Source organism: Mustela lutreola, chromosome 10 (genome assembly GCF_030435805.1).
Source record: "Mustela lutreola isolate mMusLut2 chromosome 10, mMusLut2.pri, whole genome shotgun sequence".
NCBI lineage: Eukaryota > Metazoa > Chordata > Mammalia > Carnivora > Mustelidae > Mustela > Mustela lutreola.
The window spans coordinates 18,217,906-18,233,018 of NC_081299.1; positions in this window are offsets into that span (position 1 = coordinate 18,217,906).

The following is a 15,113-nucleotide window of genomic DNA, read 5'->3' on the forward strand; positions in this document are numbered from 1 at the left end:
AAGCATGCTAGATTCCTTCTTCCGCTTAGTAAGTATGTCCCAAGCACCTGCCACATGCCACACAGTGTCCTGGGCACCACACAGACAGCACCTGCCTCCGTGGGGTTGAGCCCCCAGAATAAACCCACCGAGCATCCTTCCAGCTCCCCTGTGCTCCTGCTCTGTTCTCTGGCAGGTGCTGCTATGGACTGAATTACGTCCCCACAAATACCTTAACATGATAGGGCCTTTGGGAAGTAATTAGGGTTAGATGAGATCAGGAGAGTGGGGCCCTCAAGATGGTATTAGTGGCTTTCTAAGAAGAAGAAGGGAGAATGATCACTCTCTCTCCCTGCCATGGGAGGAGGGAGGTGGCAGTGTGTAAGCCCGGAAGAGGGCCCTCACGAAGGACCTAATTGGCTGGCACCTTGATCTTGGACTTCCCAGCCTCTAGAACTGTGAGAAATAAGAATCTGTTGAGTAACTCCCCAGCCTATGGCATTTCGTTAGAGCAGCCCAAGCTAGCTATTACAGATGCTGATGCCCGAGTATCTGAGTCCAGAGATTGGGCTGAGGTCTTTAAACCCAGACTCTCCTGGGAAGGGGTAGAGAGCCATTGGAGAGAGAAATCACTTTAAAGCCAGTTATGCGGAAACTATGGAGAACAAGCGCACGCTCAGTTCCGGGCCTTTGCACATGCTGTTCTTCCTGCCTGGAGCTCTTTTTCCCTATTCCACACTTGTATCACAGGCCAGCTCCTCCTTGCCCTTTGGTCTTGGCTCTAGTGCCAGCTGCACCCAGAAGACTTCTCTAAGCTAGTGTCTGGGCTGGGGTCCTCTGCTGATTCCCATGGCCCCCTGATGTCTTACATGAATACATTCTCCACACTAGACTACAAATCTTTGCTATGTCTCTACTCTGCACCTCCCATGAGTACCCCAAGGGAAGGACCCCAAGATCAGATCCTCAGGATGGGGACTCAACTTCAGCCAGGTTAATTTCTTTCTTTTTTATTTTCTTTCTTTAAGATTTTATTTGTCAGAAACAGAGACAGAGAGAGAGCGAGCCAGCATAAGCAGGCGGTGCCTCTGGCAAAGGGAGAATCAGATCCCCACCGAGCAAGGATGTGGGACTGGATCCCAGGACTTTGGGGTCCTGACCTGAGCTAAAGGCAGAAGCCACCCAAGCATCTCCAGCCAGGTTAATTTCTTTAACCGGATCACACAGCTGGTGATTTCCCAAGATGTGGCAAAAACCCACACCTGTCTGGATGCCAAGTGTGAGCTCTTCACTCTATGCATCCCGGCTCTAAAGCATTTTCTCTAACACTCTCCCCTGTATCTTCATGAAGAACGAGTCTGTTCTTATCTCAAAAGAAGGAAGGAACCAAGGCCCAGAGTTCACCTACATTCAGCCTGTCCTGATCCCAGCCCCACTCACTTGGAGGTGATCTGTTTTGGCCCAGTGATGTATCAGATACGTTGCGGGGAGCCCCCTGCTTGCTGCACTGAGATCCCCACCTATGTGCTCTTGTTTACTGAGCCCAAACACAGAGGGAGAGAGCTGTTATCAGTCCTACCCATTTTCCAGGTGAGAAAACAGAGGCCCAGAGATGTGAGGTCCCTTGTTTACTCTCACTCAGCTGGGAAGTGGCAGAGCGGGGCTTTTAAACCCACGTCCGTTTTGCTTTGCCCCACTGAGCCACAGAATGGCTTCGAAGCGCTGAGTGGGAGACAGGACACCACTCATTCGTTCATTCACTCGGGAATAAATACGGGCTCCCATGGGGGAGGCAGGTCATCCACAAATAGACGAATACATAAGCAAGGTGATTTCAGAGCCTTCACATAAGGGCCTTAAAAGGAAAGAAGCAGGATGATGTGACAGACAGTGACAGAGCGAGGGGACGCATCTTTAGATGGGGGTTCCTCCCTGAGGAAGTGACACCTGATCCACCGCCTGAGTGGCCCCCTCCTGGACATTTGACGAGAGGCTGAGGGTGAGAAGGGCAGCATTCCGAAGACGAGAAGGAGCATTTGGAGGGGCAGAGAGCAGGGAGGGGAGGAAGAAAGCCAGGCTGTGTCTCAGGTGGAGGCTATGCTTGGACAGATGGCCTAGCCGCACCCTGTGAGTGGTGCGGATCAAGCAGGGGTTTCCATCCAGGGGATGGATGGATCCAGGAACCAGGGAGAGAAGGGGTGCACTGGGCTGCAGTGTCAGCTGAGGTTCTAGGGTACGGTCCTCGGAGTGAAGGTGGCCTGTCAGCAAGACGCAGCACGGCCCTGGGAATGGGCCACTTATGATGGACTCTCCCTCTGGCAGGCACGTAGGGGGGTGTCAGTCAGGGAGAAGGGATTGTTCCCAATGCCACAGCTCAGGTGAGAGGCCTGGGACTGGCTATAGGAGTCTGAGGCCTCACTGTCCCCCTTCCCCACGTCAGGCCTGGGCCAGACCAAGGCTTCTTGGGTCCTCAGAAGACCCTAGGAGAGAGGCCTGCCCTTGGGGAGGCCCCAGGTCCTCTCCTTCTGCCCATCTTGGCTGCCCCCTCCTTAGCTATACTCCTACCAGCCCTAGATCTTTGGACAGAGACTGATCAATGCTCTCAGGGCAGAACAAAGGACTGGGCCAACCTGGTCCCTTTATGAATTGACAAAGGCTTTACCACCCATGGTGGGTGGTCAGACCCCATGGCCTGAGCCAGTGCCAAGGTCCTCACAGAGACCACAGAAGGGGCAGTTGTCTTGTGTCTAAATTTCCTTCTGAGGCCCCTGAGGGGACAGTGCAGGACAATGGGAAGCACATGAGCTTTGAAATTTAAAAAAAAAAAAAAAAATCTGGGTTCAAATCCTGGGTGCCTCTGTGTGATCTTGGGCAAGTCACGTGAACTCAGTTCCCTCATTCGCAAAATACAGGTGCACTGTGTGCCCCCAAGGCTCGTTAGAGATTAAAGGAGGAGATGTTGATGAGGAGCCCATCAGACATTAGCCTTCCTCCACCCATGTGTCACCCAACGTAAGACTCTTGACTCCCATGGGGCTTCACAGAGTTTGGAAGCTGAAGGCACCTCAAGTTTCATGTAATGATCCCATGTTTACATATAATTTTAAACTAAGGTCCATGGTCAATGCCACGCTGAACTGTGGGCTCCAAGACACCACAGCTGTGTGGTCAGAATCCCAGCTAGGGGCTCATTCCTAGGTGCTGGCTCTTCTTCCCATTTTATGGCTTAAGACCCTGCACAAGCCCCCTTTCCTCTCTGAGCTTCAGCTGCCCAGCAGCATCATGAGGGATCAGACCAGATGTTTTCTAAGGATTCTTTTTATTCTGTGTCTGCCGGCTCCTGGATTCCCTGAGTCAGATCAGTAGGACTGCAGTGTTGGCCACCTCTGAGCCACCAGGGTAACTCATCTAAGAAGTCAGATGACTCAGTCTCCTCTCTCCAGGCTGGGCCACATCTCCTGCCCTTGCCTGTGTTGTTCTGTGCCAGGAACACTCTTCCCACTCTGTTACACTGCTCCAGTCACACAGTAAAAGGTCGCCTCTGATATGAAGCTTTTCCTGCCTGCCAGTTCCTCATGTAAAACTAACCTTCCCATCATGCTTCCCTGGCCTTGAGCACACTCCCAACATTAGACAAGTACCACTCTATTGCCTGATTTATGTGTAGGTAGGCAGCTCCGTGAGGGCAGGGCTGGCTCTGATCCATATCTGTGTCCAGCATTGGGCCTGGTGTGCAGTGAGCAGCGTAAGCATCCACTGAATGAAAGAAAGTGGAAGGAAGGATGGTAGGAAGGGGAAGGGAGAGAGGAAGGAAAGGGAAGCGGAGGGAGAAAAGGAAAGAAAGGAAGGAAGGAAGGAAGGAAGGAAGGAAGGAAGGAAAGAGATGAGGGGAAGAAGAGGGCAGGAAGGAAGTCAGTCAGTCAGTCAGTCACAGTCCAAGGCAAATGGCAGCCAACAGGCCTTGCCCTTGCATCTTGCTGAGAACCAGTCGTCCCCAACCCAGCCCATGTACCCCAGTGAGCAGCCCGGGCCCACCTGGCCATAGAGTCACTAATGAGCATTGATTCTGATCGGTCCCATCCATCATGCCTCTGGAGCTCCTTTTCTTAACATTAGGGAGCAAATGTATCATTGGTGACTGGAGGCCCAATAAAGCAGGCACCTCGCGAAATTTAGTATTCAACTCGTAAAGGCCTTAAAAGCATTTTTCAATTATGAATGGCCTGGGGGGAGTCATTCTTTCTTCGCCGGGGGATGAATAAAGGTGGAAAATAATAGCATATCAATATTGTTGCAACTTAGCAGGATTAATCTGAGAGAGTTAAAGTTGTTGCTTCTCCCTGCAGCCTGAGCACTCAGGTGCACTGGGAAGGACTTGGCCAAGGTGATCCTCACCAGGACCCCGTGGGTGGGACTGCCGCCTGGTGGATCAACACCTCAAGTACCACACCCTCCCCCTTTTTCTCCCCCATGACCTGTCCCCAGAGCATTCCCTGGCCCTGAGCCATTCTTCTTACCCCTCCAGGGCCGGCCTTCTCATAATGATCTCTAAGCTCTGTACCATCCTGAGGGCTTAAAAGGGGTCTTTATCCTGATTGTGGTGATGGCTGCTCAAATCTACACATATGGTAGCATTTCAGAGAACTATACACACACGCATACACACACAAACACACAAGACATAAAGAGTTCGTGTAAGTCAGGTGAAGAGTACAAATTTGTTCTATTTCTAGAACTTCCTATGCATTTTTAACTACTTCAAAATAAGAAATTATAATCAAAACTAAACAATTAGTTAAAAAATGTAAAAGGTGGTTCTCACAGGAGCAAAGGAAATGGAATTCCATTGGTAGAGGTACAAAAGGCAGGTAGCTGTAGGAAATAATGTTGCATTATCTGGGGGGGAATAGTCAGAGCAATGCCTCCCCTCCAAAGATGTCTGCCTCCTAATGCCCAGAACCTATGGAGAAGTTAGATTACATGGTAAAGGGGAATTAAGGTTACAGATGGACTGAGTTTGCCCATGTACCCTGGTGCCAGCAGGCACCTCGCGAAATTTAGTATTCAACTCGTAAAGGCCTTAAAAGCATTTTTCAATTATGAATGGCCTGGGGGGAGTCATTCTTTCTTCGCCGGGGGTGCCAGGATGGGAAGATTATCCTGAATTATCCAGATGGGCCCAATATACTCACAAGATTCTTTTAAGTGAGAGAGGGAGGCCTCAGAGTCAGAGAGAGATTTGAAGATGCTACCGCTGGCTTTGAAGATAGAGGAAGTGGTCATTAGCTAAGGAATAGGGCAGCCTCCAGAAGTCTGAAAAGGCGAAGAAAAAGTGTCTTCCCTAGAGCTTCCATAAAGAACTCAGCCCTGACAACACCTCAATATTAGCCCAGCAAGACCCATTTTGGACTTCCATCTTTGGAACTATAAAATAAATATGTTTCAGCTACTGTTTGTAGTCATTTGTTACAGCAGCAATGAGAAGCTAATACATCCAGTAGACATTTTTTAATTCAATGTGCACACACACTAAGATTCAACAATTTCACTCCTATAGAAAATCTTTTTTTTTTAAGCTTTTATTTATTTATTTGACAGACAGAGAGATCACAAGCAGGCAGAGAGGCAGTTGGGGAGGGCAGGCTCCCTGCTGAGCAGAGAGCCCGATGCGGGACTTGATCCCAGGACCCTGAGATCATGACCTGAGCTGAAGGCAAAGGCTTAACCCACTGAGTGACCCAGGCACCCCTAAAGAAAATCTTTGATCTGCTTTTGGTTGTGGTTAGATGTGGTGTAGGGTCATCTACAAGAGCGTTCATTGTACCATTATTCAAAATAAGCTAACTAGAAATGATCCAAATGTTCATCAATAGGAAATGGATAAATCCAATGTAGTGTATTCATACAATGGAATATTATACAACATTGAAAAATGAATGACTTATAGTTAAACACAAACACATGGAAGAATCACACAAGAAATGATAAATGAAAGAAGCAAGTCACAGAGAAAGACATATAATAGCATTCATTTATATAAAGCTCAAAAATAGACAAAGCTAAATAACATACAACTGAGGGCTGTCTTTTTAACATTTTTACTCCAGTATAGATAACATATAGTGTTATATTAGTTTCAAGTTCACAATATAGTGTTTCAACTATTCCATACACTCCTGGTGCTCATCACAAGTGTACTCTTTAATCCCCATTACCTGTATTATCTATTCCCCCCCACTCCCCCTCTGGTAATCACCAGTTTGTTCTCCAAGGGATATCTTTTTAAAAAGTAAAACTACAAGAACAAAGAAGGACTAATACAAAGATCACTATGTTAGTCACCTCTTGGGATAAAGATAGAAAAAGTTGAGACCCACAAGGAGTCTTAAAGGTATAGCAGTTTCTTGAGCTGGGTGGTATGGATGCAGGCATCTGTTGTATTATATTATATTATATTATATTATATTATATTATATTATATCACATTTACTTAAATTATATGTATATATTTATATGCCCTTTTGAGTGGATGGTAGAGTTCACAATAAAATATTCTTTAAAGTCTTTGCTTTTGATGGCTCATTTGACCCTTTGTCACTACACCATGAACAAGGCAGGATAGGGGTCATTACCTTCATTCTACAAGTGGGGAAACTGAGGCTCTGAGAGGGGAAGTGACTTACTCAATCTCACTTGCCTACTTCCCAAGCTTCATCTCTATCCATTCACCCCGTGTCCTGTGCTCTAGTTTGAGTTCAAGAAAGCAATGAAATAGCAGAAAGAGAAACCATGAGTCTCTTCCTTGCTTTTGAATTTCCAAAGAGGGAGTCAAAACCTCAGGTCATGGACTAATTGTGGAGATTATGTAAGCAAACTCCCCTGTCCCTCAGATTGTATAGAGATTTCTGAGCTTGTGTAACTATAAGCCTGTAGACGTATATAGCAGCATATGGGCTTTGGGGAGTCAGAAGTAGTGAACCGTGCTGTAGAAACTATGGCTTCCTGAGAAAGAAGGATCCTATACTGTATTTCCTCTGGGCCAAATATTACCAGATAGCTTCATAGGTTCTGAAAAAAAAATCTATAAATCTCACTTCCAAGGAGAATCCAGGGATGGTGCAAGACCCCAGGGTAAAACTGTCTGGGTGGGGTACAGACCAGAAGGACCCTGGGTGCCTCCATCAAGCTTCCTGAGCTCATTTTGTGTAGGAAATGGCATAAATAACCAAAATATAATATGTAAATAAACAAGAAAATAAACAACCATGATCTGAAAAAAAGGAGACAACATTATAGAACTTACAGATACTAAAAAGATTTTTTAAAAAATGAAGAGATATTGTGCAAAGTTTTATAAGGATGAATTTGATAATTTAGATGAACTGGACAATTCCTCAAACAACTAACATAAACTGATAGAAGAATAAGTAGAAAATCTGCATAGACCTATATATTTTAAAGAAAACATACCCATTTAAAAAAAATTCACAAGGACTATTTTAGGCATAGATGGTTTCATTGATGAATTTCTCCAGACATATAAGGAAGAAATGATACCAATTTTACACAAACTGTTCCAAAGAATGTGTTTTTAAATAACATTTTCTAACACACTTTTAAGGCCAGCATAATCCTGATACCCAAAATTGCAGAAAATGAAAATTAAAGACCAATCTCTCTCATGATTAATTAAGCTCTCTAAGGCTCAGTTGTTCATCTGTCAAGTGGAGATCACAATAGTTACCTTTCTTGGAGAGTTCTTGTAAGGATTAAATGAGATAGATACAAAAGTCCTTACCAAAATACAGGGAAACTAAATCCATATGTATGGAGATTTTTTTAAGGTTTATTTACTTATCTTAGAAAGAGAGCGTGTGTGTGTGTGTGTGTGTGTGTGTGTGTGTGTGTGTGAAAGAGAGTATAGAGGGGAGGGGCAGAGGCAGACAGTTCTCAAGCAGACTCCCTGCTGAGAAGGGAGCCCGACTCAGGACTTGATCCCAGCACCCTGAAATCCATGGCCTGAGCCAAAACCAAGAGCCAGTTGCCCAACCAACTGGGCCACCCAGGTGCCCCTGTATGGAGGTTTTTATAGTCACAACTGAGTTGGGATTTTTCTTCCCAAGAATGAGAAATTTATTTTAACATTTAAAAATCCACTATTAGGGGCACCTGGCTGGCTCAGTTGGTAGAGCATGCAACTCTCGATCTTGGGGTTGTAGGTTCAAGTCCCTCACTGGGTATAGAGATTATTTAAAAAATTAAATTTTTTTTAAAAAATCCATTATGAAATTCAAGAAAAGTGTTGGCGAGGATGTGCCTTGTTGGTCACTGTGGAAAACAGTATGGAGGTTCCTTGAAAAAATTAAACATTAAAATCCAGTAATCACACTCCTGGGTATTTATCCAAAGAATACAAAATCACTACTTGAAAGAATATATGCATCCCTATGTTTATTGAAACATTATTTATAATAGCCAAATTACAGAAGCAACCCAAGCATCCATCAACAGATGAATGGATTTTAAAAATTTGTGAATGTATGTGTAATGTAACATTATTTTATCATAAAAAAGAATGAAATCTTGTCATTTGTAACAACATCGATGGAACTAGAGAATACAATGCTAAGTGAAATAAGTCAGAAAAAGACAAATATCGTATGATTTCAGGCATATGTGGAATTTAAGAAACAAAACAAATGAACAAAGGGGAAAAAGAGAGAGAGACAAACCAAGAAATAGATTCTTAACTATAGAGAACAAACTGATAGTTACCAGAAGGGAGGTGGGTTGCAGGATGAGTGAAATAGGTGATGGGGATTAAAGAGTACACTTAACATGATGAGCACTGTAGAGATTAATGAGTAGTGTAGAGAATTGTTGAACTGCTATATTATACACATGAAACTAATATAACACTGTATGTTAACTATACTGGAATTAAAATTAAAAACTTAATAAATGTTTTAAAGAACCAACCAATTATTATAAATGACCATACTAAAGGAAATAACAAAAGGAAATAGAGGATGAAAATCATACTGTCACACAACCAATGTAAAAATCATTTGATAAAATTCAACACATATTCATGATTTTTAAAACTCTTAAAAATACATATTTTAAAAAATTTCTTAACCTGCTAAAAGGAATTTTCATAAGATTCCTTGCAGCAAACAATACCTGATGGCAAAATATTAAGAAACTTTCTTGGAGATTGCTAATGGGGAAATTGTGTCTACATCTGCCACTTATTTTTTAAGGAGGGGAGAGGCAGAGGGAGAGAGCAAGAGAGAATCCCAAGCAGGCTCCATGCTCAGCAGAGCCTGACATAGGGCTCAATCCCACAGCCCAGAGATCATAACTTGAGCTGAAATCAAGACTTGGACACCCAACCAGGTGAGCCACCCCGGTGCCCCTACTATTGCCATTTCTATTCCACATTGTACTGGAGATCCTAGCCAGAGCAATAAGATAAGAAAAATAAATAAAATGCATAAAGAATAAAAGAAGCAGCAGGAGACAATATGGTTGTATCCATAGAAAATTTAAATTAATTTATAAATAACTAAAATCTTTAGCAAATGCAGCAATTATACTTCTATATATCAATAATATTTTAATTTTAAAATATATAATTTATAATTATATAAATTTTATAATATATAATTTTAAAATATATAATTTAAATTTTAAAATATATAATTTATTTTAAAATATATAATTTATAATAGAGTAAAAAATCACATAACTAATAGTCTAAATGAGATGTATACAGGGGTGCCTGGGTGGCTCAGTCAATTAGTCATACCACTTGATTTCAGCTCAGGTCATGATCTCAGGATCATGGGATGAAGCCCCACATTGGGCTCCATGCTCAGTGTTGAGTCCACTTAAGATTCTTTCTCTCCCTCTCTCTCTGCCTCTTCCCCAGCTCACACACACTCTCTCCCCCCTCTCTCTCTCAACTAGAACAAAAATCTTTAAATAATAAAATAAAATGAGACGTATAAGATTGCTACAGAGAACTATAAAACATTATCCAAAAAAAAAAAAATCAATGGAAGAATAGACCATGTTCATGGATTAAAAGACTCTATATTGTAAAACCAATTCTTCTCTATAAATTAATCTATAGATTCAGTGTAATCCAAATCCAAGTCCAAGATGAAATCCCCAGCAGGATTTTTTGGTGGAAACTGCTAAGTTAGTTATAAAAATTTTAATGAAAATGCAAAAGATAAAAATATCCAGGATAATCTTGAAGAAGAGCAAAGTTAAAGAACTTAAACCAGTGGATATCAAGACTTACTATAAAGCTAAAGTAATTAAGATAGTGTGGTATTAATGCAAGGAAAGACAAATATATCATAGAAAGTAAAGAAATTCCATTTCTTGCACAACTGAGTTTATGGGGTGAGGTTTATACTCATTGCACAGCCATAAGTGCCATAAGGGCACCTAATGGGTGGACCTTGAGAGTCAGGAATGCTTCCTTGAAGAAATAATGATAGAACAAAAATGTGAAGAAAAAAAGAGAGAGCACATGTGCAAAGGTCCTGTGGGTGTAGGAAACCTGGCCCCATTAAGGAAGTTGAGAGAAAGCTCATGAGGCTAGAATAGAGAGAGAGGAGGGGTGAAGATTGGAACTGTGGCCAGAGTAGTCAAAGTTCTGCATGGCTTCCAGGGCCACAGTAAGGACTATGACCTCATCTCCACTTTCATAAGGTTCTTTACACCTGCTCAGGGAATTGCTTCCCATAAGACTGCGAGCCCTACAAGAATGAACAGTGCTCTGTGTCTTGGTGGCAGTAGAAGGTACCCAGAGGTACCTGATGAGCACATATGAGAGCAGAGATAGAATAAGAGTGAGGGCCAGTGACTCCTTATCCAGGGTTCTTTTGTTCACCTTGGTGCCTCAAGGCTTCCAAGACTATTCAAGTCCTCTCCCTCCTTCTCCCCTTAAATACAAAAACAGAAAAACTCTTTGTATTACACACAAGACCTTATTCATACTGTGTGGTCCTCTGTTCTCCTAAAGAAAGTGGCTGCCAGAGGCCAAGGTCTGCATCTTCCATGTCTATAGCCCAGCTCCTGACAGAATCTGGAAACCAGGCAATAATCATCAGACACTTATGACGTGTTTTCTGACAGACTTATGCTCAAAAACTAGCTCTACCTCTGACCTTCTTTGTGACTTCAGGCTGCTTAATATGGCCTTGGAGGCTCAGTTGTTCATCTGTAAAATGGGGGTGGTAATGCTACTTTCCTCCAAGAATTCTTGTGAGGATTACATGAGATAACATGTGAAAAGTACCTAACGGAATCTGACACATCCTAAATGCTCAAGGAATGCTAGCTGCTATGATTGTCTTTATTCTTTGAGCTTCAGTGTTTTTCATCTACCAGTTGGTTAAATGAACTTATCTGGGGGTGATACCAGTGGAGACATTCCCAATCTACCTTACATATTTTGGTAATGGTTAAAACTCCCCTTCAGGGATATATTGCTTTTGCCACTTTTAATATGTGTAAATTCTACCTCCTGTGTTGTCATAAGGTTAAACAAGACAGGATATTTAAAGCACCTATCATAGTATCTGGTGTATGGCCATGATTCAATAAATCATGGCTTTGGTTATTACCAACCATAAGCAGAATCCTTTGTCCTAGAATTCACCTTCTCAGCATGACAAGTCTTGCCCTATCCCTCCAGTAGGTGACCTCAGAGACATCCAGGGGGTTCTCTGGCTGACAGAAAAAGCACAGGAGCCCCTTCTCCCACTGAGACCTGTGCACCTCCTCCTGATTTCTCCAGTAGAGCATTTACTCCTAGTGTTTTCAGTCTGCCTCTTGCCAAATAAAAGGGACAACCAAAATCTGGTTGCTCCACCCTGGCCATCAACCCAAAGGAAGGAGCTTCAGTCCTAATGCCACATGCAAGCCATCCCTAATGTCAAAGAGAGACTCTGTGTCTTTTCCTCGTTTTTTAAGATTTTATTTATTTGAGAGAAGAGAAAGAAAGCATGAGCTGGGGATGGGGGAGAGGCAGAGGAAGAAGCAGATTCCCTGCTGAGCAGGTAGCCCAAAGCAGGGCTCATTTCCAGGATCCCAAGATCATGACCTAAGCCAAAAGTAGACACTTAAACAACTGAACCATCCAGGTGTCCCAAGATGCCCATGTCTTTATGCAAGACAAGCCACATGGATGTGACGTTGAACAGCTAGCGCCTCTGGGTGACAGAGAAAGCCCAGGGGAATCAGAAAACCAAGAAAGGCCCTTGCACCTGAAAAAATAAGCTTGGTGGTTCCTGCGGACCCTAAGACAGAGAAAGAATAGCACTCTCAGTCAGGTTGTCCCTCCTTGAATCCCAGCCAGGGCTAACCTCCTAGCAAGTGGAAACACTTTGCAGACTTGATAGGAAGGTCTCACTTTTCTATCTCCTCACTGGACCAGCCACCTCACCTCTCACCTTGACCAGTCTGTCTTCCTGGTGGTTTCTCCAGTTCTCCTCTTTGTGCCTGTATCAGTCAGGCCAGGTTAGGCAGTGCTGCAGTAACAAATAATCTCCGTGCCCCTGTGGCTTGCAGGAACAGAGATGTACTTTTCAGCCACACTGCCAGTCCACTGCTGGTCAAATACAACTCTGATCCATGTCATCTTCTCTTGTAAACTGCACAGATGAAGCCACCTCCTTGTAGAATACGACAAAGTTGTCTTAGAGACAGGAAATGAAACATTGCAAGTTACACAATGCCTTAAACTTCTGCCCAAAAGTGGCACATGGCAGTTCGACTCACGTTTCATTGGCCAAAGTAAGTCATGTGATCAAACCTGATGTCAATGAGGTGGGAACCGTATGACCCTCCCATGGAAAGAAATGAATAACTGAGAACAATCATACAACTTACTCCCATCCCACACCTTGCATCAATCTATTTTCAATTAGGCAGATCAAGGGACGCCCGGGTGGCTCAGTTGGTTGGACGACTGCCTTCGGCTCAGGTCATGATCCTGGATTCCTGGGATCGAGTCCCGCATCAGGCTCCCAGCTCCATGGGGAGTCTGCTTCTCTCTCTGACCTTCTCCTCGCTCATGCTCTCTCTCACTGTCTCTGTCTCAAATAAATAAATAAAATATTTTTTAAAAATTAGGCAGATCAAGGGAAGTATAAAAACATATTCACCTGTCTTAAACCCTCCACCCTCATCCTTAGAATAAAATCCCAATTCCTGCCAGATTGGCCCAGCCTCCCTCCTACCTTCCCTTCAATCCTTCTCCTACTTTCACTCTGGTTTCACCCACACTGGCTTCTGAATTTGCAAGCTCTTTCTCACCATAGGGCCTTTGTACATGCTGTTCCCTAAGCCCAGGTCAATGCTTCAACTCAGCTCCTCCCAGGCCTGGCTTTTCCCAGCTTAACTATCACAGTAGAGAAACCCCTTTGACCATCCCACCATTCTCTCCCACATTACCCCATTTATGTCCTTCCTAACATTAAGCAAGCTGGAATTATTATATAACCGGCACATAAGCTTCTTGGGAGTGCATGTGTCTGTCTTACTCACCACGGTTATCTCTAGCTCAGTAGGAGTTCAGCCAATAATAGCAGCATGAATGAAAGGGTCAGATGGCGACAAAAGGGGCTAGGCCTGACAGCTCAGTGTCTATAAGCAACGTGAGCCCTCCCTACCCATGTTCCCATCCCCAGGATGATACTGTACAGTAGACAAGGGGGAACCTAAGCTTCACCTATGCCCTTTCCTTGCCCATCCCCTGCTGTCCACCCAGAGCCAGAAGGTATGTTATATGCCATCTAAAAATTAAGTCACATGTGATCATTTACTGAGTAGCTACTCTGGACAGGGTACTGTGGTCTGCCTCCCATCCATTGTGCCTTGAACGTTCACTGTAAGCCTGAGAGGTGGGTATCATGATCCTTGATTTACAGATGAGGAAACTGAGGCTCAAAGCACTTGGCAGGTTTGCGTACCATGGCTTTGCAGCTCATGGATGGAAGAACTGGGATTTGAACCTATGACTGATTCCAAGAAAGGCCTGGGCAGGGTTTCTCTGCTGTTGGGTAGTTTTACAAGCAGGGCCTTTCTTGACATCTGGAGTAGGCAGAATAATGGTTCCCCAAAATGCCCAGGTCATGATCACCCAAATCTCTGATGTGGAAAGGGACGTCGTAGGGATGATTAGGCTAAGAACTCAACATGCAAGAGCATGCTGGATGCTGGACATCCCTCATGATGACTCTGGGCCCATCGGCACGAGGGAGGCAGGAGTGCAGAGCCAAAGAGAGAGATCGGAAGATGCCAGGCTGATGGCTTCAAATGCAGAGTAAGGAGATCACAAGCCAAGGAATACAGGTCGCCTCCAGAAGCTGGAAAAAAAAGTAAGGAGAAATATTCTCTCCTAAAGCCTCCAGAAGGAATGGAGTCAGGCCTACACCTTGATCTTAGCCCAGTGAAACCTCTGACCTATGGAATTGTAAGATAATAGAGTTGGGTTGTATAAAGCCAGTAAGACAGAGGTCATTGTCATAGCAGCAGAACACAAGTTTCACAACCCCTCACTATTGGGCACATGTCTTGCCCTCTCAGTCTCCCCAGCTAAACTACTGGTTCCTTGATGGCAAGAGCCCAGCAAGTGGCAGCGGGGCATACAGGAGGCACTCAATGCCTCAGAGGGTGTAGTTCTGTATGGGTACTCACAGGATTAAGAAGGATTCACAATGACTCTGAGAGGCGGGACCTGGAGAGGACATGGGGTGACACCAGACAGGGATGGGAAACAGGCAGGACATGCCCCTGCAGCACTGCAGAGAATCCAAGTCCTTCCTGAAAGGATCCCCCATGTCAGGCCAATCATTCCCATTCTACACACGCCAACACCAAGACTCAGATTGAGGACTGAGGCCACTAGGCAGGCTGGTGGCCAAGACAGGATTAGAAATTCAATCACCTGAACAGTCAGTCTCGTTTCCAAGCCTCTGGCCAGCCCTGCCCCACCTTGGGTAATGAAGATGTCACCCATCCAGGGACCCAGAAAGACAGAACCCCTGATGGCCTGGAGGCTAGGGGCCGAGGGCAGGCAGCCAGGCAGGGGTGTGGAGAGGAGCAAGGCG